We start from the raw sequence: 22,540 nt of genomic DNA on the forward strand, positions 1-22,540 counted from the left end.
TCTATTTTAGTGATTGGCATGATAAAATTCCATTCGTCGTTTAATTTGGATCGCTTTTGCGTTCGTTACGACTTCCGTCGTATTTTACCGAACAACGCAACCGTACGACCAAACGAGCCGACATCCGAGATATTTTTGAGCATATTTTAAGTTCCCTATACTTTAACTTCATTTTAGAGCTTTGAAATGGGGTTAACGGGGCTTAAACGTGTCAAAAATGCATCGAAAACCAAGTTTTGGGGCTTCAGGGACTAAATCTGCCATTTTTGAAACTTGCTGACCTGCAAGGTCCGTACGGTCCATATGGGGATGTGCTTACGGTCCGTAAGCAGTGCCCAGTACATCAGAAATGCGGAAACATTGAATCTGTTCATTCCCTCTTGTTCCAATGGTTTTGATCCATGGTTTTTCATGCTATGGGCTGGTTTGTGTGGAGAACAAGTCCCCCAATCATTCTCTAACACTTGTAAGGCCAAGATCATTCCCTCTTTGCCAAGAAATGATCCTAACGGTTTGCGAAAAAACTATATATAGCATGACCCTTATTCCATTTTCTGCACATTTGATTTGAGATTTCTCTAAGTGGTTGTGATTATTCACTACCTACCTAAGAAAACTTGGAATCAAATCTATTTGGACCCTTTGTAACTCCTCTTTCATTCTTTTATTGCTTTCCTAGCTTGAAAGTTAAACAGTGTTTGACTTTCAGCTTTGACCACGAGATGGTCAACGAGAAGTTCGTTTGAACTTCGCAACGTGAGCGTAGTCATGATGGTTATAGTCCTTAGTGACTATACCTACTGATTACCACGTTGACTCGGCGTAGTGACGAGTCGTAGTTTCGGTCAAAATGCGCATTTAAGCGTATTTTGCAACCAAACTACTCTTGGGTATCAAAACACGTTGTTTTGATATCTAAACCTGTATTCTAACTTAGTTAACCATGTTTTAACATGCTTAGCTCGTCACTTTTAGTTTAGTGCTTGTTTAGAGTGGTAAGTCAAGCGGTCTAAACCACCGCTTAGACTTTCGAACTCGATTCGTTTGGTCGATCATTAGGATCCGACCAAGCATGTTTAGTGACCATAGTTGCATAGGGAATAACCTTCCAAGGTTATATCTTATGGTCACCTAGTTTAAGTAGTTGTATGATAGGTAGTTTATATGCCTTAGGTAAATTACCAAAATTCCCTTTTCATGCATGATTGGATTTTAAGCATATGTAACCTAAACATTGACACCTAACTGATTATGCAACATAAATAAACATGTTTAGGCATATTATACTTGTCATAGGACTACTTAGACGTGTCGAACGCGTTTTACGCGAATGACGCGTTAAAGTAGCATAAGCTACCTAAACGGGTCGTAACGGGTCGAAAGCACTTAGGTTAGGTTCGATTTAGAATGTTGGCTTTGTCAAACCATATCACATGAGTTCCTACACTCATTTGGTTTACAAGACCTCATTCTGTCTGATCTTCTGATTTAGGTGTCGATTTATTTATTAGTGATCCGATTACTAGGTACCACTTGAATTTCCTTGGTTTGCCTGAGCTTCACTAAGTTCTTTAGATCAAGGATACCTTTCCATTCAATGTGAGTACATAGTTCCCTTATTTTACTATTTTCAATTGTTTTGGGGTGATTCATATGTATTAAAAACGATTTCGATATTTTAATGATGTTTTCAAAAACGATTAAGATGGTTTATATTAAACTAAATACGATTTCAATAATGTGAACAAAACTTGTTGGTTGTGATTACATAACGAATGACATTCATTAGCATTGATCAAGCCGACCAGTATTAGGTTATGGTACCATAGGATCTGACAAATCCCGTTATCAGACTACACCCATGGTTGTGTATGGGGGTTATGTAGGTAAAGACCGAATCTGATGATTGTTAACTTACCCTTTGATGGTTTGTTAATACGAGAAACGAGTTTGACGAGTCACGAAGGTTTGAATGTTATTAGCGAGACGACCATAAGTAGTTTCACAATTAAAACGAATATGATTTTGAAACGAGTTAAACGATTTGAGACGATTTAAACGAGATAAACGAATTGGTTAAATGATTGGTTTTGGGTAGTGATTAGATAATGGGACGGGTGTAACATGATAAAGGCATGGTAGATGTAACAACCATAAATTTGTTTCGCGATTTTCATTAAATAAATCACAATTACCGAGTATTTATATTTAAACGTTCATGCTAAAATACTGGTTTATTAAAAACTTTTACAAATTAAAGTGATACCACCTATTGTGGTTTAATTCGACGCTTTAGAATAACGACGAGACAACTTTGCGGAAGCTTCATTAACGCGTGTTCGGTTCTTGCTCACCGCTTGATCTTCATCCGGGGCTCTCGACATTCACCTGTGTTCAAAACCAACTTAAAAGTTAGTTTTGATAGTGAAATAAATGCGGGTTAGAACATCGAATTAAAGAAAATCAGGAAAATCCCAATATTAATCCCTTGATTCTAGAAACAAGAATTCAAATCCAGCCTCCACCGTAATTTACGGTGGTTACGGTGGCCCCTGATTTAATATGTCCCCACCGTAAACCAGTAGAGAACTGGCGTAATGATTTCAGCCCCCACCGTAACTTACGGTGGGCACCGTAAGTTACGGTGGCCCCTGTATCAGCCCTTTCCATTTTGCCGTTTTTGACACGAAAACATTCGTATCTTAGACCTACCGTTTCTTCCTGTATAACTGTAATTTGATTCTCCACATTATGGAGTTAAAATCCATCATCCGGTTTAACAAAATCTCAGACTTTTAAGTCTTCAGCTTATTACCCTTTTTACCAAATTTTGACCCGTTTAGGTTTTTATCAAACAAATATGTTTATTTGATCCATAAACTCATGAAATTCATAATTTCCATATCTCCTATCATATTAATTTCAAATCACGGGATTCTTACATAATAAGAACCCGCTTACACATAAGTTCTTATTTTGACCCGTTTAGAGCGAATTAGGTATATTTAAGCATCAAACTCTCTCTCTCTTTTTCGACACTTCGTCTTCTCATTTTTAAATAGCCTCTTATGTTCCACCACAACTATTTTTGTGGTGGATATAACATAACGAACCACATTCCTACTTTTTACCCTTAGGATAGTCATCTTACGTGATAATCCTGTTCATAGGCATTTGACCCCCAAAGTTGATGCCTACAACTCTTACATGTGTCTAAGAGTTACATGATGATAATACTAGTATCTAAACGACCTCTAAGGGTCGTTTGCCCGATTTACCTATCAAGGGCATTTTCGTCAACTTATTTCCTCCTTTTACGACATAGGTCCTTTTATTAAGGTATCTGACCAACAATGCATTTTTAACTATAATTCTATATATATATATATATATATACGTACCTGGCTCGAGCCAACCTATAGACCCGTTTTATACCTCACGTTAAATTAACCAATATTCTACGACGTCGCAATTATTCAAATTGCTAATCGTTCCTGATAACACACAACTTGACAATCACATTAGTCAATATTGTCAAATGGTGTTATCATCACCATTTGACCCGTTTGGATTATAAGACCAAACCTTTACATAAATTAGTATAAAAGCATGGTTTTAATTTCCAAATTCACCCATTTGCCCCGTTTACCATAAACCATGGTTTTTATCATTTATACTTGTTCCGACTTGTGTCAATCGTGTCGGAACCCTTATTTTTAATGTTACATCGTTCTCATTTATAGTTTATAAAATAAATACGTGTCCCACAAAAAGGGTGTAAGTTTTACTTACCTCATATCCAAGCTACGCTTTTCTTTTTCTTCTCGATTCGTTTGACCCGTTTCTTCCCAAGCCTCCACCTTGCTCATTAAGTGTCAAACTATCGTCATCATTCAAAGGTGGTTAGTTTAGTCATTTATAATCACGACTATTCCACCTTACGTGTTTTCTATGTCCAAACTACCGTTCGACCTCATTATTTATTAATTCAACTTATCAAAAGTTAACTACTTTTGATCACATGATTTACACAATTAAGTCTAATTCAACATGATGTTTATAACCCTTATCACTTCACATTTCACTTAATTTGCCATATTATTCAAATGCGCATTTTATCCGAAATTTCAACATTTAGCTTTCTCTTAGGCATTATGTCAAACACCTAGTGGGCATTCTTTTATAAAATTTAACAATCGAACTTATGGCTACCTATCTTGCCAATTTTTTTTTAACATCTTTTACTAGATAATCATCAAATTCATGGTTAAATGTCAAGATTAACTTCATAGAGTTCAAATAACACTAGTTTGACAATCATGATTCTAGTGTTCATCATGTTTTCTACAAACCCATTAAACACCCATAACGGATGATCATGACCTTTATAATTTCAACACTAATTCAACTAGTTATTAACTAGGGTTTACTCCTAGACATCATACTACTTCAAGATTCATCCATGCATGACATATTTAACCTCAATTTCAGTTTCTCACAATTAACCTAGAAATCAAGATGAATCAAAACATTAAAATTTTACATACCTTATGATCCTTTCAACTAGGTGATCATGAATTTGTGCTTGAGATTCGATTTAGACTTGATTAGAGGCTTCAATTTGTGAATTTTGTGAGGATTTTAGGGTTTAAAGAAAACCCCTGTCGCCCCTTGCTTCTTTGATCGACCAGACACCCCAAAGTGGGTGTTTGGTGTGTTTTAATTTTGGTTTATGTTATTAAGTTTCAAATTTAACAACATAGGCCCCTCAACTTTTGTTTGGTTTATAACTTGAATAATTTTGTTCTTTCACTTAATTACAAGACTTGTACTAGGTTATTTATTTCCTAGTTATTTATCTTGTTCAAAACCCGTTTTATTTTAAGTCCCGTTAAGTTTTGGGCCGTTTATATACTTTCCTTCTCGAAGTATTTCCCATCCTTTTAATAAATATTAGATTTATTTATTTAAAATCCTAAAATTTACCGGGTAAGTTTTACCACTAACTGTATTTTACCCGTCCTTTAGTATTAACATGGTTTGATTACCAAACCCGTTTTCGGGGTGTTACAAGTCTACCCCCGTTAGAGAGGTTGCGTCCTCGAAACCTTTTCTTATATAATTCATTGAGTTTAAACTCAATGTATTTGTTCCGAGTAATCTTTTAAACATTACTTATACTTTTAACCAATTGTTAGTATTACCAGATAAGTATGGTAATATCTTTTTGGTCACTAATTGTCTACGTATCTCATACGACATAATGCAACTTGAAATAACATAATTTCGTTATTTCTACTAGTTTAGTTAACTTAGCGATATCCATCGCTTTTATATATTATCGAACTCTTTGTGAATTCGTTACCTTGACCCGTTTAAAGGTCTTTAGTAAAATCTTTCACTTTTAGCAACAATTTCTTTTGTTTTCAAATTCATTTATTCGGTTCAGTTATACCGAATTCACCGCTTACAAGCAACCAAATTTATTTAAATGACCTTAACCGGTCCCACTAACTAGACTTATTAGTCCAGTTACTCTTTACCGCTCACTTGGTTGTAATGTGATTCCACTTCACATTGCATTTCTTGACCGTGTTCGTGTCACATCGTGTATAATCTATATCAACCTTTCATTTTTGAAAATATCACTTTTCGAATATATCGTCTTGCGCCTATCAATGTCAACACTTGTATCTTTCATGTTTACTATTTGAATTCCTACCAGAATTTATATTTGTAAAAACGTTATTTCTTACTAAAACCGAAGTTTTAGTTTAGGATTTCCTCTTTATCTTTTGTAAATTATCCGTACCAGGATATTGACAGTCCGTAATTTATTCTTTTACAGTCCTAGTTTTATGTGGGAATTCTCAACTGGTTCCCTCGCTCGTCTAAGTAACCCGTAGATTCTTTTACTTAGCCTCGTAGGCTATTTCTTTAGGCTTTCACCTCTTTAGGGCGTTGCCTTTATGATTCTTTTCCTTTTTATTCATGACCCATGGGTCAGTTTAGTCTCGTAGACCATTACACTGTTTATAACCCGAAGGTTATAATGATTCCCGTAGATCGTCCTTTTTATATTCTAAAATCATTTGTTTTTGCATCAAAATTATGTTCCCTCTGACTGTAATTTGTGTCCGCAATCATTTCATATTTAATTCCGACCCATTACATGGGGTCATTAAGATCTCGCATTTTCCTTTATGCGGTTTGCACTTACTTACTTTAGCAAGTGTCATTCTTTACTAAATTCGTCTGACTTGTTCGCGTGAAAATTCATCACTTATGAATGTCAAACTTCAATCTTTGTTCGACTCGTTCAACTTTAAAATAGTTGAACATGATTTATCAAAACATCTACTTACTTCATGTTGTCGTCTTTAAGTCATGACTCAATATCCAAATCTTTTTGCTTTCCATCCTAGTTTCCGTTTCTCGGTCTATGCATGTGTTTAAATCCTTATCCATCAACCGGGTGTTTTACTGAAGTCGTTATAATTGCAACCCTCCCGGTATGCATTAAGACCTCGCTTCATTTTTATATTCTGACTTTGTCCTTGAGTTTGACGTTTTACAAAAATGACCTGTTTAGAGACATATTCGCATTTTCCGGGTTCGAGTGTAAGTACACTACCTCCCAATGCAGATCTTGATCATTTTACATGTTTATATTCTTCAGGGTTCGAGTGTAAGTACACCCCCTCCCAATACATGTCTACATCATTTTACATGTTTGCATTTTCCGGGTTCGAGTGTGAGTACACCCCCTCCCAATACATGTCTACATCATTTTACATGTTTGCATTTTCCGGGTTCGAGTGTAAGTACACCCCCTCCTGATACATGTCTACATCATTTTACATGTTTGCATTTTCCGGGTTCGAGTGTAAGTACACCCCCTCCTGATACATGTCTACATCATTTTACATGTTTGCATTTTCCGGGTTCGAGTGTAAGTACACCCCCTCCCGATACGTATTCTGATCATCTTACGTGTTTCTTTGTCCCTACACTCGGGCTCATTATCCTAATGTAATATGCTTCCGTCACTCGGCTGCGCGTTTACATTATTATCAGATATTTTGTTCATTTGATTCTTTTGGGTACTTTTTAATTTGTCCCATTTACCCCGTCCTTACTATATCAGATGTAAATGTGTCCGCTATAAGAAACTCATGGTATCATATGCCACTACTTACTTGGCCAGAGTAAGCGATTAACACATGACATACACGACCTTTTTATAGTTTTCACATCACACCCCATGTGAGTAACACCTCTATTTAGTTTTCTTGGAAATAATATCCTGGATAGGTATTCTATTCAGGTTTTCCAGGTTTCTAATTTACATATGCGACAATCATTCTTTACATGTTTGTTGCATATTGCTAATTGCGTGATTATATTTAAAAGCACGCACCTGATAATGCTTGCCCCAACGGGCGTTTCTTGCCATTAACCTTGTTCGCGGTCTTTACGTGATTTAGTCCTTAGTGAGCATGTTCCTCTTGTCATGGCTCGGACTGTTTTTCTATCACATCCTTAATTTGTTTAACCATTGTCATCTTTAAATGCAAGTGTCCTTCAAACAATACATTCACAAAAGTTAGTAATGTCAACTTTACTAAATGCCCGTATCATAATACAAGACTTTTGTACTATATGTGTCAGCGCACGAAATGTTGTTAACTATATCTATCATTTAATTGGGGTAACGTGTATTACACAATAACCCTATGTGTTGTTTACCACACTTTAATATGCTAAACGCCTAACATACATACACTTACCGGATTTGCGATCAAGCATACCGAACACCAATCTTTATTAAGAGCATAAGGTTTAAGTCCAAGCATGGTTTTCCCACCATACTTGAATCTCTTAAACCAGGGCTCTGATACCAACTTGTAACAACCATAAATTTGTTTCGCGATTTTTATTTAAATAAATCACAATTACCGAGTATTTATATTTAAACGTTCATGCTAAAATACTGGTTTATTAAAAACTTTTACAAATAAAAGTGATACCACCTATTGTGGTTTAATTCGCTGCTTTAGAATAACGACGAGACAACTTTGCGGAAGCTTCATTAACGTGTGTTCGGTTCTTGCTCGACGCTTGATCTTCATTCGGGGCTCTCGACATTCACCTGTGTTCAAGACCAACTTAAAAGTTAGTTTTGATAATCAAATAAATGCGGGTTGTGTCACACCCCGACCACGTAAAACAACAAAACGTGGCGGAATCGTCGGGGAGTGTTGTAACAGAATCATTTGTTTCATAACACATGGAAAATTGAAATTTTGTTTTATTGATTAAAGGAGTTACAATGTCTTAACAAACAAAGAATATAACATAATCAACTAGTCTTGCATCTTTTATTGTCACTAAGGCCCAAGTCCGCCTATGTGTATCTTGATCAATCCTATGTATCATCTCCTGAAACACATGTGAAAATAGGTACGTCAGCATAAAAATGCCGGCGAGTACATAGGTTTTATTGATTTAGGATTCATGACTTATAAGTTTGGAAAAAGTTGTTTAACAAAAGTCAGTCATGATCCTTCTAAAATGTTTTGTTTTATAAATCATTGAAAAACGATGATAGATATGTATATGTAAAAGAATAATGTATGGTTAAATGAATAACCAAGTAAAATGAGTTTGTATATAACAAACAGTTTTGTAAAACAATGTCTTGTGAAAAATATGTCATTTGTATAAAATGTTTAAGTTCAAACTGAATGATTTATGTAACGCTACGATATGTAATATAATACAAGCACTTATATATAGGAAGTACCAGCGGCGTATCCACCATGCTTGTATCATATTACACACATCTCGTTACTTTAATCACTTACCCAAAAAAACCACCAATGTAAATTGCCCATGTCTAAACCAATTGTCAAGTCCTGTGGTACCATTACTTACTACCGAGCGGCGTATGGCAAGTGAAATATGTATCAAAATGTCATGTATGGCAAGTGAAATATGTATCACTAAACCATAGGTGAAAATACACAAAACAAGTATTGAAGTAAAACTTGGTTTAAATCAAAGTTATGTTTTGTGGAAATGCATGCTATACTGATACAAACACTTATGCGGTATGTTAAACGCATACATTCAAGCCTTGAGACCGTAGGATAACCTTAGAGTAAAGGTTATCAAAGTGAAAATGTTTTCGGATTCAGTCATTCCTTACACCCAAACAAACCTAGGATGTCAGGAACGGGATTTGTCAAGTCCTATGGTACCATTACTTACTACCGAGCGGCGTAGCTAATGTTAATGAATGTAATAAAGAACCGTTAAACAAACCAAATGCTATACCGAATGTAAGCATGTGATGTGATGTAAATGTACTAAGTATGGACAAAATGAACATACATAGCAGGAAAAAGTAATGTAAATCAAATGTACTAAGTATGCTAAGTAAACATACAAAGTAGAAAAGTCATGTAAATCAATGTGCTAGCATGTTCAGTAAACATACATAGCAGAAAAAGTAGTGAAAAACAATGCGCTAGCATGTTAAGTAAACATACATAGCAAAATAAATGTAATGAAAAACAAAGTGCTAGCATGTTAAGTAAACATACATAGCAAAACATAATGAAATCATGTACTAATAGTGTACTAATGAAAATAGCAAGTATATGATATAAAAACATGAAAAGCATGAAAGTAACAAGTAGGCACATGTGTTTCACCCAAAATGTTTGAAAACAGTAAAAGAGGGGACTATGTACTCACTTGAGGGTGCTTAGAAGTCTTGAACAACAACCAAGCAAAGCTAGAGGGATCACGGAATCAAACGGCACCCTGTATAGATAACTACATAAATAACCGGACCTAAATCGGGGGATTGGATAGTATGAGGTTTCGTAAACCAAATGAGTATTGGAACTCATATGATATGGTTAAACAAAGCCCACATACTAAAATGAAACCTAACCTAAGTGCTTACGACCCATTACGACCCGTTTAGGTAGCTTATGCTACTTTAACGCGTCGTTCGCGTAAAACGCGTTTGGAATGCCTAACTAGTCCTATGACAAGCAAGATATGCCTTAACATGTTTAATATTGTTGCCAAAACAGTTTATATGTCAAAAGTTATGTTACATAGGCTTAAAATGAATTTTAGCGCAAAAAGGGAATTTTGGTAATTTACCTAAGGCATAAGAACTACTTATCATACAACTACTTAAACGACGTGACCATAAGGTATAACCTCGGAAGGTTATTCCCTTTACAACTATGGTCACCTAAAGTGTTTGGTCGGATCCTAATGATCGACCAAATGGGTCGGGTTCGAAAGTATAAGCGATTGATTAGATCGCTTACCTTTACGACCCTAAACAAGCATAAATCTAAAAGCGACGAGCTAAACATGCTAGAACACGTTTAGTAAAGTTAGAAATCAGGTTTGGTATCAAAACAAACGGTTTTGATACCCTAGAGTAGTTTGATTACAAAATACGTGAGGAAACGCATTTTGGCCGAAACTACGACTCGTCACTGAGCCTAGATAACGTGGTAATCGGTGGGTATAGTCACTAGGGACTATAACCATCGTGATTACGCTCACGTTATGAAGTTCAAACGAACTTCGCGTTGACCATAAACTAGTCAATGCAGAAAGTCAAACACAGTTTGACTTTAACGCTAAAACGAATGAAAAACGCGAAAGAATAATTACAGAAGGTCCTCGCAAGATTTAACACGATTCGCTTTCAGGTAGGAAGTATACACTTCCACTTAGAAAGTTTTGAATCAGATTAAATGTGAGGAAGATGGGCAAATGGGTTGGGTATTTATAGGAAAGGTAGAACCGTTAGGATCGTTCCTCGATAATCGAGCTTAAATCTTGGCCCTCCACTTGTGCCCATTGTTTTGCAATACAAGGGGTAGTTAAAAACCATCAAAATCAGCCCCTAGATTGATCAAAAACATGTCCAAGTTCAACGAATACCAGCTGCTGTTTTAGAAAATGGTTTTTCTGTTATTGGGCTTCTCACGCGGCCCGCTTAAGATTTGTACATGGGCTCACCGGCCCGCATGGGTAACTATTCAGAAATGACAGTTTAGCCCCTGCACTTCAGAAACATGTGTTTTGGCCCATTTTTGGCACGTTTAAGCCCCGTTAACCTCATTTCAAGGCTCCAAGATGAAGTTAAAGTGTAGGGGACTTGAAACATGCTCAAAAATATTCCGGATGTCGGTTCTTTTGGTCGTACGATCGCGTTATTCGCTTAATTACGACGGAATGCGCATAAGAGCGAAAAACGATCCAAATTGCGTGACGAATGGATTTTTCTCATGCCAAACACTAAAATAAAATATTTTAATGCTTGCATAAATTTTTGGATGTCCGGATGTATTCAGAACGTAAGTTATGCGCGAAAATGCAAACTTATGCACTTTTTGACGCTTTTAGTCCCTGAATGAGCATAAAGTTTGTTTTAGCACACCAAACCACTCAAAGCCTATTTCTAGGCTATGTAAAGGATATTTAGGATGTGTTTAACTTATGGCTATGTTCCGGAATGTTCGTTACAGTTCAAATTGACATACTTTCGCAGTTTGTCGAATTTAGTCCCTGTAAGCGAATAGACTTGATTTCGGCATACCAAACCATCCAAAACTTATTTCTAAGTTATGTAAAGCTTATTTAGAGTATGTTAAGCCTATGTCACTATTCCGGAGTGTTTGTTGCATTAAACTGGTTATATTTACGCATTAGTGCGCGTATAACCTTCCAGAAAGCGATTTAAAGCCCGAAATCGAACAAGAGTTGATATGTGCAAATGATACACATAGTTTTACAAATCCCAAATTATGAAATATTTGTTTTATGGTTGAAGAGACACAGATGTCACAGTCTCCCCTACATTAGGAAATTTCGTCCCGAAATTTATCTTAGAGGAAACTTGTGAGAGCTTGAAACATGAGGTCGAAAAGATCGAACAACACTGGCTAGAGTCCTGAACTTCTAGTAACTTCAAATAACACCATGCTTGCAATGTGAGAGGGTCACTTATATACAAGTATATAAAGCGTTATTGGTACGTCCACCGTACCTCTATTACATTGTTCACATTTTGTTACGGTTGCCACTATTGGTCCTTACACATAATAAGTCTTACCGTGGTTTCCGTGCACTGAACTTCGTAATTATGTATGCATCCATAATTACGTAATTCCTTGCATAGTCACGTAGGGCATCTTATAATGTGTAGGGGAGGAAAACAATGAACGAGCCTGTGATGATTGTGACTAGACCATACTGGGGTCCTTTTTAATTGAGTCAATAAATGATCTCCAGACCGCCAAGGAGTCTTTTCAGCTTATCTCATCACATGTCATTCTCAAACGGATTCTGAATCAATCCTTTGACTAGACCACTCAAAGGGTCTCTTTTGAATCATGGAATGGTACTATATAATCCAAGGGTCTTGACTATCACGTAGAAGCCCAATAAGGATTTAAGGTAGTACCTTTTTGAATATCCTACTACGAATCCCTCATATGAAGATATGAAAGGTTCTATGAGGATTTGGATAACGAATATCTAGAGTATTCAAAAACACAAAATGCATAAAAGAAAACACAAAATGTATAAACACATAATCACATAATTGTTTAACTTGATTTGTTATTTTTGGACACGGATATTTAAAGCACACCAGGAATCCAATCCATGGATTTCATTTGGCACTTTTAAAAATTATCAAGAATCTAACTATGAAGATAGAAAGATCTTAAAGAGGAAATTCGATTTCGATTATAAAGAATCAAAATGTTCGAATTTTGGTACACAAGGAATCCAATTAAGGACTCCGATTTGAGTAACAATTATCCACAAGGACCTAATTGTGAGGATAAAAAGATCCCATATGGATTTTGGAAGTTGAAGATGTTTTGAAATCTTGCACTGGGTGTGCTTAAGTTAAAACATGAAGTAAAAATGCTTATGAAATTGAGATGCTAGATATGCCAGGGCGACACATGAAGCGGAATTTGAAGGTTAAGTCAATGTATGAGGAAATACTTTGAAAACTATGCATGGGGTTCTAAAATGGGTTCAATGTTTTTCGAAACCTTATATATATAATACTTTTGAAATCATAAAGTAGGTGTATTAGGTAGGTATATTTATAAAAATGTTTAAAAATCATGCAGGATGAATTTTGAAATTATGTATAAGGTTTTTGAAAACATGAGTGATGCTTTTGAAATCATGCACTTGATATAAGTAATTATACTGTATTAATAACATTTTGAAATCATGAAGGTCGTTTTTGAAAACATAGTCATTGTTTTTGAAATCATGGAGGTTGTTTTTTGAAAATATAGACAATGTTTTTGAAATTATGCATATGATATATTAAGTAAATACACTATATTAAAAACGTTTTTGAACTATATATAAAATGTTTTTGAAATCATGAAGGTTGTTTTGAAAACTTATGTTATGCATGTTGAAAAAAAATCAGAACGTAATGGGTATGAGATTTGAAAATACCCTTAGTTATCTAACCAAGGATTCAAAGGCACAGATGTGCGAAAAAGCATGATTACTCATTATTTCGCTTTATTTCTTGTAGTTTGTTTCTAGAATGAAACGAGTACTTAAAATTTTCAAGGAAATCATTAGCGATCACTTGAAAGAGAGAATCACAAGAGTAGTTTCTAAAGACCATAACTCCTTGATGTAGGTATCATAGGGAAATGCCATACACATATGTAACTACATTTGTATATTAGAAATGCGAACAACGACTTTTATTTATGAACGAGGCAGATTGTTTCACAGTACAAGAAAACAGAAGAAGCAAACGCATAAGACAGCAATATCTTTTGCTCAGTCAAATGCTCATCCAAGGGTTGGATTTGCATTGAAAATCTTCGGGCAATCCCTTCGGAAATGGCCCATTTCGCCACAGATGTAGCAAGAACGAGCTTGTGCAGGATTCACTTGAGGTTGGTTTGGACCACCTTGCTTTGGGGTAAATCGACAAGCATTTGCCAGGTGACCGAGTCGCCCACATGATGCACACAAACGACACTGTAGGTGAGCTAAGTGGTGTGCGTTACATTTGTTGCATATCGGTGCAGTTCCGTTGTAGGGCTTCTTAGCTAGTGGTGTCGCCACTTGGCTAGGTCCCGTTTAATTTGGTGTGACAGCAGCGTGTTTCCTTGAAGCTTTACGCTTCTTTGATTTTGGTGCAAGCTCGACTTCTGCTTCCCGCGGTGACTCTTGAGTGGCTCCATTTTTGAGACGAGACATGGCGATACCTAAATCCACAGACCTCAGGATTACCTCTCCTATTTGCTGGGCAAATTTGGCTGTTTGCTCGGACGTTTGACCGTTGCTGAGGTAAAGAGACATTCTAGAAGAAAATGAAAGATATAGGAAGAAACAAATGAAATGTTATCGGATAAACAAAACAGAAAGGCAATGCATACGAATTGCGATCATTTGTTTATTACCTAAGGCAAACAAATGAGATGGTGACAAATCAAAGCAAGCGGATCATAATAATGTATCGCTGAAGACATGCTCGCCTATAAGTGAACACTCACCCCAAGAGTTCCCAGGTAAGAGTGACTGGTCCGATACTGCGGATTTGTACGAACACTCTAGCCTTAGACAGAAAACTCAGAGTACATGCATTCACTCTTCCAGTTTGCACGTGTTCACATCATTTAGACCCGAACTTTGACAGGATTTTGAAAACTCGAAAGGCACTAAGCCAAATGTGATTCAAACTGGAAGGGTTCAAAACCTTATAACAAAGGGTTCAAAACCTAGTAATCAATCATCCTAGAACAGATGATTAGTTTTCAAAGCGGATCAAATTTATGTTCTTGTTGTGGTTGTCACCTAAGGATAAGTGACGGTATTGTTTTATGACTAGGTCAAAGCATTACTAATAACCTAATTCCCTATAACCATGAGCTCTGATACCAACTTTTCTGTCACACCCCGACCACGTAAAACAACAAAACGTGGCGGAATCATCGGGGAGTGTTGTAACAGAATCATTGTTTCATAACACATGGAAAATTGAAATTTTGTTTTATTGATTAAAGGAGTTACAATGTCTTAACAAACAAAGAATATAACATAATCAACTAGTCTTGCATCTTTTATTGTCACTAAGGCCCAAGTCCGCCTATGTGTATCTTGATCAATCCTATGTATCATCTCCTGAAACACATGTGAAAATAGGTACGTCAGCATAAAAATGCCGGCGAGTACATAGGTTTTATTGATTTAGGACTCATGACTTATAAGTTTGGAAAAAGTTGTTTAACAAAAGTCAGTCATGATCCTTGTAAAAATGTTTTGTTTTATAAATCATTTGAAAAACGATGATAGATATGTATATGTAAAAGAATAATGTATGGTTAAATGAATAACCAAGTAAAATGAGTTTGTATATAACAAACAGTTTTGTAAAACAATGTCTTGTGAAAAATATGTCATTTGTATAAAATGTTTAAGTTCAAACTGAATGATTTATGTAACGCTACGATATGTAATATAATACAAGCACTTATATATAGGAAGTACCAGCGACGTATCCACCATGCTTGTATCATATTACACACATCTCGTTACTTAAATCACTTACCCAAACAAACCACCAATGTAAATTGCCAATGTCTAAACTAATTGTCAAATGTCATTGTGAAAACCATGTCAAAAATGTCTATGTCAAATGTCAATCATGTAAAGTGTAAACAAAATGTCATGTATGGCAAGTGAAATATGTATCACTAAACCATAGGTGAAAATACACAAAACAAGTATTGAAGTAAAACCTGGTTTAAATCAAAGTTATGTTTTGTGGAAATGCATGCTATACTGATACAAACACTTATGCGGTATGTTAAACGCATACATTCAAGCCTTGAGACAGCAGGATAACCTTAGAGTAAAGGTTATCAAAGTGAAAGTGTTTTTGGATTCAGTCATTCCTTACACCCAAACAAACCTAGGATGTCAGGAACGGGATTTGTCAAGTCCTATGGTACCATTACTTACTACCGAGCAGCGTAGCTAATGTTAATGAATGTAATAAAGAACCGTTAAACAAACCAAATGTTATACCGAATGTAAGCATGTGATGTGATGTAAATGTACTAAGTATGGACAAAATGAACATACATAGCAGGAAAAAGTAATGTAAATCAAATGTACTAAGTATGCTAAGTAAACATACAAAGTAGAAAAGTCATGTAAATCAATGTGCTAGCATGCTCAGTAAACATACATAGCAGAAAAAGTAGTGAAAAACAATGCGCTAGCATGTTAAGTAAACATACATAGCAAAATAAATGTAATGAAAAACAATGTGCTAGCATGTTAAGTAAACATACATAGCAAAACATAATGAAATCATGTACTAATTGTGTACTAATGAAAATAGCAAGTATATGATATAAAAACATGAAAAGCATGAAAGTAACAAGTAGGCACATGTGTTTCACCCCAAAATGTTTGAAAACAGTAAAAGAGGGGACTATGTACTCACTTGAGGGTGCTTAGAAGTCTTGAACAACAACCAAGCAAAGCTAGAGGGATCACGGAATCAAACGGCACCCTATATAGATAACTACATAAATAACCGGACCTAAATCGGGGTATTGGATAGTATGAGGTTTCGTAAACTAAATGAGTATTGGAACTCATATGATATGGTTAAACAAAGCCCACATACTAAAATGAAACCTAACCTAAGTGATTACGACCCATTACGACCCGTGTAGGTAGCTTATGCTACTTTAACGCGTCATTCGCGTAAAACGCGTTTGGAATGCCTAACTAGTCCTATGACAAGCAAGATATGCCTTAACATGTTTAATATTGTTGCCAAAATAGTTTATATGTCAAAAGTTATGTTACATAGGCTTAAAATGAATTTTAGCGCAAAAAGGGCATTTTGGTAATTTACCTAAGGCATAAGAACTACTTATCATACAACTACTTAAACGACGTGACCATAAGGTATAACCTCGGAAGGTTATTCCCTTTACAACTATGGTCACCTAAAGTGTTTGGTCGGATCCTAATGATCGACCAAATGGGTCGGGTTCGAAAGTATAAGCGATTGATTAGATCGCTTACCTTTACGACCCTAAACAAGCACAAATCTAAAAGCGACGAGCTAAACATGCTAGAACACGTTTAGTAAAGTTAGAAAACAGGTTTGGTATCAAAACAAACGGTTTTGATACCCTAGAGTAGTTTGGTTACAAAATACCCCGAGGAAACGCATTTTGGCTGAAACTACGACTCGTCACTGAGCCTAGATAACGTGGTAATCAGTGGGTATAGTCACTAGGGACTATAACCATCGTGATTACGCTCACGTTATGAAGTTCAAACGAACTTCGCGTTGACCATAAACTGGTCAATGCAGAAAGTCAAACACAGTTTGACTTTAACGCTAAAACGAATGAAAAACGCGAAAGAATACTTACAGAAGTTCCCCGCAAGATTTAACCCGATTCGCTTTCAGGTAGGAAGTATACACAACCACTTAGAAAGTTTTGAATCAGATTAAATGTGAGGAAGTTGGGCAAATGGGTTGGGTATTTATAGGAAAGGTAGAACCGTTAGGATCGTTCCTCGATAATCGAGCTTAAATCTTGGCCCTCCACTTGTGCCCATTGTTTTGCAATACAAGGGGTAGTTAAAAACCATCAAAATCAGCCCCTAGATTGATCAAAAACATGTCCAAGTTCAACGAATACCAGCTGCTGTTTTAGAAAATGGTTTTTCTGTTACATGGCTTCTCACGCGGCCCGCTTAAGATTTGTACATGGGCTCACGCGGCCCGCATGGGTAACTATTCAGAAATGACAGTTTAGCCCCTGCACTTCAGAAACATGTGTTTTGGCCCATTTTTGGCACGTTTAAGCCCTGTTAACCTCATTTCAAGGCTCTAAGATGAATTTAAAGTGTAGGGGACTTGAAACATGCTCAAAAATATTCCGGATGTCGGTTCGTTTGGTCGTACGATCGCGTTATTCGCTTAATTACGACGGAATGCGCATAAGCGCGAAAAATGATCCTAATTGTGTAAGAATGGATTTTTCTCATGTCAAACACTAAAATAAAATATTTTAATGCTTGCATAAATTTTTGGATGTCCGGATGTATTCAGAACGTAAGTTATGCGCGAAAATGCAAACTTATGCACTTTTTGACGCTTTTAGTCCCTGAAAAGGTTATTTAGAGTATGTTAAGCCTATTTCACTATTCCGGAGTGTTTGTTGCATTAAACTGGTTATATTTACGCATTAGTGCGCGTATAACCTTCCAGAAAGCGATTTAAAGCCCGAAATCGAACAAGAGTTGATATGTGCAAATGATACACATAGTTTTACAAATCCCAAATTAAAGAATTCAAATCCAATATTTATCCCTTGATTCTAGAAACAAGAATTCAAATCCAGCCTCCACCGTAACTTAAGGTGGTCACCGTAAGTTACGGTGGCCCTTGATTTAATATGTCCCCACCGTAAACCAGTAGAGAACTGGCGTAATGATTTCAGCCCCCACCGTAACTTACGGTGGGCACCGTAAGTTACGGTGGCCCCTGTATCAGCCCTTTCCATTTTGCCGTTTTTGACACGAAAACATTCGTATCTTTCAATCCGCTTGTCCGTTTGACCTACCGTTTCTTCCTACATAATTGTAATTTGATTCTCCACATTATGGAGTTAAAATCCATCATCCGGTTTACAAAATCTCAGACTTTTAAGTCTTCAGCTTATTACCCTTTTTACCATATTTTGACCCGTTTAGGTTTTTATCAAACAAACATGTTTATTTGATCCTTAAACTCATGAAATTCATAATTTCCATATCTCCTATCATATTAATTTCAAATCACGGGATTCTTACATAATAAGAACCCGCTTACACTTAAGTTCTTATTTTGACCAGTTTAGAGCGAATTATGACATTTAAGCATCAAACTCTCTCTCTCTCTTTTTCCACATTTCGTCTTCTCACTTTTAAATAGCCTCTTATGTTCCACCACAGCTATTTTTGTGGTGGATATAACATAACGAACCACATTCCTACTTTTTACCCTTAGGATAGTCATCTTACGTGATTATCCTGTTCATAGGCATTTGACCCCCAAAGTTGATGCTTACAACTCTTACATGTGTCTTAGAGTTACATGATGATAATACTAGTATCTAAACGACCTCTAAGGGTCGTTTGCCATATTTACCTATCAAGGACATTTTCGTCAACTTATTTCCTCCTTTTACGACATAGGTCCTTTTACTAAGGTATTTGACCAACATTGCATTTTTAACTATGATTATATATATATATATATATATATATATATATATAGGAGACCGCTAAAATGAGAACCACCTCCAGTTGTAAGAACTGAGAGAACCACTTTCTAGCCTTTAGATCAATGAGATGGATGGATGAGATTTAAAGTAACTAAAATTAATATTAAATGGATTTTGTCTTATTATGTCTTTAATATTATAATCCAAAAGGGTAGTATAGTAAAATTACACTATTTTGTCTTTATATATATATTATATTTAATTGCCTTTTTGTCTTATTCATTAATTACTTTATATTAAAAAAACAGAATTTTATGTTAAACAATAAATTAAATTCAGATTTGTATAATAATTTTTTTTAAAGAATTTTTTTATTAAAATCTTTCTTTAAATTAAGATTTTTTTAACAACCCGAATTTTTTTGCGCGCCGGTTTTTGGCGTCCCGTTTTTTTTGCGCGCCGGTTTTTATTAAGATTTTTTTAACAACCCGAATTTTTTTTAACGGTCTTTTACGTTAACGTTTTTACGTTAACGTTTTTTTCGTTTTAATAAAAAAAAAATTTACGTTTTACGTAGAACTTTTTACTTTTTACGTTTTACGTAAAACGTAAAACGTAAAACGTTTTACGTTTTTTTACGTTACATGTTTTTTACGTTAACGGTTTTTTTTTACGTTAACGGTTTTTACGTTAACGGTTTTTTACGTTAACGTTTTTACGTTAACGTTTTTTCGTTTTAGTAAAAAAAAAATTACGTTTTACGTAGAACTTTTTACTTTTTACGTTTTACGTAAAACGTAAAACGTTTTACGTTAAACGTTTTACGTTTTACGTTTTACGTAAGACTTTTTACGACTTACGTAAAACGTTTTACGTAAAACTTTTTACGCTTCACGTTTTTACGTTTTACGTCAAAAAAGTTTTTACGGGTTATTTTACGTTAACGGTTTTTTTACGTTAACGGTGACGTTAACGGTTTTTTACGTTAACGTTTTTACGTTAACGTTTTTTTCGTTTTAGTAAAAAAAAATTTACGTTTTACGTAGAACTTTTTTACTTTTTACGTTAACATTTTTTACGTTTAACACGCCGGTTTTTTACGTTAACGTTTTTTACGTTTTTTTACGTTTTACTTTTTACGTTAACGTTTTTACATTAACGTTTTTTTCGTTTTAGTAAAAAAAAAAAATTTACGTTTTTACGTTTTACCTAAAACTTTTTACGTTAAAAAGTTTACGGTTGACGTAAAAAAGTTTACGGTTTAATTTTTTTTAACAAAAATTTTTTTACGCAAAAACGAACGCACCCAGAAATCGCAAACTCAATGAAGCGTCTCAGATATATTGTTATCATCATCGACGCCTAAAAATAAAAAAATAAAAACCCAACAAACAAAAATCAAAAGAACGAGTGGATTCTAGAAAAAAAAACGAAGTTTTGGCTCAGATTTTCCGATAATCAACGGCTGCAAAATGGGGTTGCAGGTTCAAAAACCTACCCTCCGCCGTCCTTGCCGCGCCATTGTCAGTTTTTTTTACATCATCACTGCCGATTCAAAAAATGAGGCACCATATTCAACTGATTTAAACATTCAAAAGGGACAAGAAACATCATTCAAACATATTTCAAGCCCAGATTCAACATTCAAACATATTCAAACGATTTTGAACATTCAAAAGGGACAAGATCATCATTCAAACATATTCAAACGATTTGAACATTCAAAAGGAAAACAAGAACATCATTCAAACAAATTTCAAACCCAGATTCAACATGAAACCCAGATTCAACATCAAACCCATATTCAAACATCAAACCCCAGATTCAAACCCAGATTCAACATCAAACCCAGATTCAACATCAAACCCATATTCAACCCCAGATTCAACATCAAAACCATATGCAGTGACGGAGGGTTGCAAAAATCAAACCCACAAAATTAAAGATCCAAACACACTAAACCCAGAAAAATCCCCAACATACTAAACCCAGTAAAATCAAGAACATAGTGCAAAAAAGTACCAGATAAAATCAACAACACAGTGGCAAAGGAACTGATGAACTAGTCCCGGGGAGGAGACCGGGACCTCCGCCGCCCACAGCGGCGCTGCCACCGGCCCACCACCCAGCCGTCGAACCGCCACGACCAGCCACTAAACCACTGTGTAGAACCACCGTCGCCGACCAAACCCACATATCCAAAACAGATCAAACCCATATCGAATCAGATCCCCAACCGCCGCCGCTGTGAGCGGCAGCGCCGCCGCTAAACCGACGCCGATCCACTCCCTTGTGTTCCTCTCTCTCCTTCTGTCTTTCTCTCTCTTCGTTCCCACTTCGGTTCGCCGGTCCGCCGTTCCCACTCCCGTCACTCACCGCCGCTCCCACTCCCGTCGCTCACCACCACCACCCAGACAATGGTGGTGGTGGTCCGTTCATCCATTGAAAGAGGGGGTGACCGGAATACCGGCTCCGGCAGTCAACCGGTGTGGCTGTCAGACAGAGGATGAGATAAATGAGACCATGAATTGAGAAATGAAGAGTTTGATGTTTCTGTGTGTGTGTGTTTATTTTTGGAGAAGATGAGAAATGAACTTGGAGATATTAAGAGATTAGAGAAGATGATATATGGATCTGAGAGTTATAGAGGAGAGAGGAGAGAGGAGTGAGGTTTACAAAATGTCAGTGAATTTAAATGAAGAGAGAGGAAAGATTTGATATTTGGGGTAAAAGACCAAAATACCCTTTTTGTTGGCTGAATATGATTGGTGGAGAATGGTTCTCGCGGTTCTTACAACTGGGGATGGTTCTTATTTTAGCGGCTCCCTATATATATATATATATATATATATATATATATATATATATATATATATATATATATATATATATATATATATATATATATATATATATATATATATATATATATATATATATATATATATATATATATATATATATATATATATATATATATATATATATATATATATATATATATATATATATATATATGTACCTGGCTCGACCCAACCTATAGAACCATTTTATACCTCGCGTTAAATTAACCAATATTCTACGACGTCGCAATTATTCAAATTGCTAATCGTTACTGATAACATACAACTTGACAATAGCATTAGTCAATATTGTCAAATGGTGTTATCATCACCATTTGACCCGTTTGGGTT

Source organism: Helianthus annuus, chromosome 2 (assembly GCF_002127325.2).
Source record: "Helianthus annuus cultivar XRQ/B chromosome 2, HanXRQr2.0-SUNRISE, whole genome shotgun sequence".
In the NCBI taxonomy this organism is placed as follows: Eukaryota; Viridiplantae; Streptophyta; class Magnoliopsida; order Asterales; family Asteraceae; genus Helianthus; species Helianthus annuus.